At 32.6% G+C, this 3879-nt stretch overlaps 1 protein-coding gene across 1 annotated transcript in view; it reads left to right on the top strand.

Annotated features, from left to right (window-relative positions):
• Nucleotides 1-82: 82 nt before the first annotated feature.
• Nucleotides 83-3879, top strand: part of LOC110451213 — a 12844-nt gene continuing 9047 nt past the window's right edge. Inside the window, exon 1 of the mRNA XM_021499112.1 lies at nucleotides 83-180. The gene's annotated coding sequence lies outside the window, so the exon portion shown is untranslated. The remainder of the gene's footprint in view (nucleotides 181-3879) is intronic.

Below are 3879 nucleotides of genomic sequence, written 5' to 3'. Positions count from 1 at the left end.
GTATTGGGTAGTATTGGGTGGTATTGGGTAGTATTGGGTGGTATTGGGTAGTATTGGGTAATTAGACGCGCCGGTGCACATTGCAGAAAACAACGTTTCTGCAAGAAAAGTCCCAACTCAACAGTGTTTCGCATAAGTTAACAACGACCACAGACAAACGAAAGTTTTCACATCAGAAATGTAAGTACTTTTCTTCGAATGTTGTTGTTGAATCATTAATTTATCTATTATTTAAATGTCTGCGAATCAACTAGCGGAATAATCTAAAATGTAGCCCAGCCATGTGCATGGTGTTCGTCTGCAGTGCATGATTAATTTATGATAGAAAAAAAGCGAACAGTTTGAAAATAAACCTGTTAGTGATATAGAAATGAGTTCAGGCAATACAGTTAAGGTTTACGAGTTGATGTCATGAGTTATGTAATGTTGAAGATAGGTTTTGATCGACCGATCTTTGGATTGTTTACTACTAACATCTCCGATTTCCGTACGCATGCACTTACATTATAAATGTGATTGCTGATAGCTCCGCTCCTACCTTTAAATATTTTCTTTCCGACAGGATTATCATATTGACTGTACTTTTATACTTGTATAATATGTTTTTGACTTGTGTGTGTTATACCCAATTGGATATTTCAAAAATAAACATGTTTTAAATTAATGTTCAGATTATGCACCAGTGTGAAAAAAGAAAACAAGTTTCATAAAATAATTTATATATATAATTCCTGATTATATAGCGTTAACCCATCATGATTGCGAAGGAATTAAATATTGAAATATTGAAACATATAATACAATTTTGTAGTTTTTGTAACAGTACATAATATTTATCCCATCATTGTTGTATCCCTTTGTATTGTCACTATTTCAAAGATAATGTTAGATGTTAAAGAATCAATTCATTAATTATATATCCATCTACTTAATTTTATAACCCCTACAACAAAGTTGGATGGGGCAGAGACATTAATTTAAATATACATCTCGGAGAAGGAGGGCTTATACTGGAAATTAACTTTTCCATCTGTGATAAAAATGCCAATTTAAATTTATTCACATGCATGATATATTATATATAGCTGCACAATGGTCATTTATATTTCAATTTTGACTTTTTACAAAGCAATTGCTCGTTTTTACGTACATAAAATTCAAGCCCTTCCTGTTAACATTGACCATAAACAATTACAAAGTAGGGAGTGATAAATGGGGATAATCATAACATTAAATGGTAAGCTAATTATTGGAATTCAAAATGACACAACTCCATTGGCAGGTTTATTTAATTCTGGTCAAGATGTTAAATTGTCATTAATATAATGAACATTTATAGTAGAGACTTGGTGCAGGCGTTTGTAAGATGAAATAAATTTTAGTCACTTGATGATCACTGTTCTTTAATTGTATTGTTTTCCATTTTATAAAACATACATATTCCCGCAATCGTAATTTTTGGATTTTTTAAAATGTCACAAAAGAATTCCCCCCCCCCCCCCAAAACAATATTAGGAGCATTAAGTCAACACTTTCTGTTCATCCGTCCTGCTGTTCATCTTGTTTCCAAATTCCAGAGTCCATACAGTGAATTTGAAGGTCACATTGAGGTCAAAGGTCAAATTCATTTTCTGTGCCTTAACTTTTTAGACTTGCCGAATATATATGCATAATGGAACCATTTTTGGTCTGTACACCTAAGGTCAAGGTCACATTAAAATTGAGGTCAAATTTAAATCAAATTTATTTTATGTGCCTTAATTTTCAAAGTAACAGGAATTAAATTTGTTATACACTGCAAGCAACAGTTTCTAAAGAACCATGCATAAGATGTATCAAACATTAGTGTATATGGGCTGATGATCAATTATAATCGAAAATCAATCAGTTTGTCCATAATCGATATAATCGCTTCATCATTGAAATCAAAGTGTATAAATGTCATATATGTAAACTATGCTTTGAAAGTCATATTCTTATGATTTTTACTACATGATTGATAAAAATGCATAAAAGTTGCTTGATATACATTTATTATAAAAGAACAAAACCTAATGTATAGTGTACAACTCTGTCTATTGGTGTTATAGTAGTGTATAGTGAACAACTCTTGTCTATTGGCGTAATGGTAGTGTTCTTACTTTATTCTGGTATTCAGGTCCATAAAATTATAAACCGATTATGCAATCGATCATTGATCGATTTACTAACTCTGATTACAAACTGATTATCGATTATGATTTGAAACTGATTGCCCATCACTATCAAGCATAAACTTTGTAAGCTGATTACCAAGTCAGGTTTATATACTGGTAGGTAAAATACTTTAAGAATCTTCTTCTGGAGTTCAATAAAGCCTTGGGTCCTGAAATTTTACCACAAAGTATGTGTACTTGGGACAGAGTACTTTACAAAATTTCTTCTTATAAATGACATCAACCCCGATTTAATATTTAGCTCACCTGGCTACAAAGTTTGTTAAAATAAATGATCTTCACCCATTTTCAAGGTCACAGGGGTCAAATAAGTTTAAACAACTTCTTCTGAATAACCAAAATGCCCAGGGAGATGAAATTTGGGCAGAAGCATGCTTGGGTGAAGGGCTACCAAGTTTGTTCAAATGAATGACCTTCATTTATATGATCAAGGTCGCAGGGGTCAATTGTCTTAAAAAACTTTTGATTACTTTCTTTTGAATAACCAAAATACCCAGAATGATGATATTTTGCCAGTAGCATGCTGAGATGAATGGCTACAAAGTTTGTTCAAATGAATGACCTTCATCCATTTTCAAGTTACAGGGGTCAAATATGTTAAATGTAATTAAATATATGTATACTGTGTTAGATAAAAAATGTTTTAGGGTTGGCATGAGATCAACAGTTAAGATACATGTTGGATAGAATGGGTAAAAAGGTTTAAGAATCCTCTAATGTTCAGCAAAGCCTGGTCCTGATATTATTTTAAGACCAACATGTTTAGATCAAAGGTGAACCTTGACAGCTGGCCAGGGTCAAATGCTGACATAGGTTATGTGTGTAAAAAACTAATTTCCATCCGACCCAAATTAGATGTTCAATAGCTATATATAGGTACCTGGGAAAGAGTTCTATTAATACATTTTTCACAGATAAATGGCATTGACATACTTTCAAGGTCAAATGGGTCATTACCGGTATGTCAAAACCAACAACCAGCAAGTTTAAGAGCCCTGATACTTGGTTCTTGTGTCATAACTTGAAAATAGTTGAGATCCCTATCTCATTAAGTTCTATTTACATATATATGCATATTCTCAAACACAAGCATGCTACCAGAGTTAGTCATATCATATGTTCTGACCAAATCCCGAGGGATTCTTAGGTCCATTACATAGAAACTATTGTAATCCAAACCCTATAACATTATATATATCACATATATATATATATACAGATCTCTGGATTCTAGGGTCATGATATTTAGCCAGTAGCATACTAGTCCTAAAAAAACATTTATCAACTTCTGAATATCACAGAGGCACAGGGTAATGATTTTTGGTCAGTTATTACATGCATGGATAAAAGGTTACTTTTAAGTTCTTTTGGTAGCAGAGTACAGTAGAGGGTTGTGGCCATGGGTGATATTTTTGTTAAATGGCTAACCCCTGTATAATGATATGTAAAAAAAATATAAAAATAAAACTGTACTAAAATTGGTATAAGCATGATGAAGTGGGCTATGTGAGCTTCACATTTGTAAAAAAGAAAGAAGATTTCTTTGGTTCGAGAATAAAATTTTGGCCATAATACGAAAGGGTGCGTACACATGAAAAGCTAGCTTTACAGGAGGTAAAATTTTGACAACAGCACACGACGCAAAATTGCAAAAAATCAAGTT

This window comes from Mizuhopecten yessoensis, unplaced genomic scaffold (genome assembly GCF_002113885.1).
Source record: "Mizuhopecten yessoensis strain PY_sf001 unplaced genomic scaffold, ASM211388v2 scaffold5877, whole genome shotgun sequence".
Classification (NCBI taxonomy): domain Eukaryota; kingdom Metazoa; phylum Mollusca; class Bivalvia; order Pectinida; family Pectinidae; genus Mizuhopecten; species Mizuhopecten yessoensis.
The sequence above is the reverse complement of the archived record's forward strand: the minus strand, read 5'-3'. Positions and strand labels throughout refer to the sequence as shown.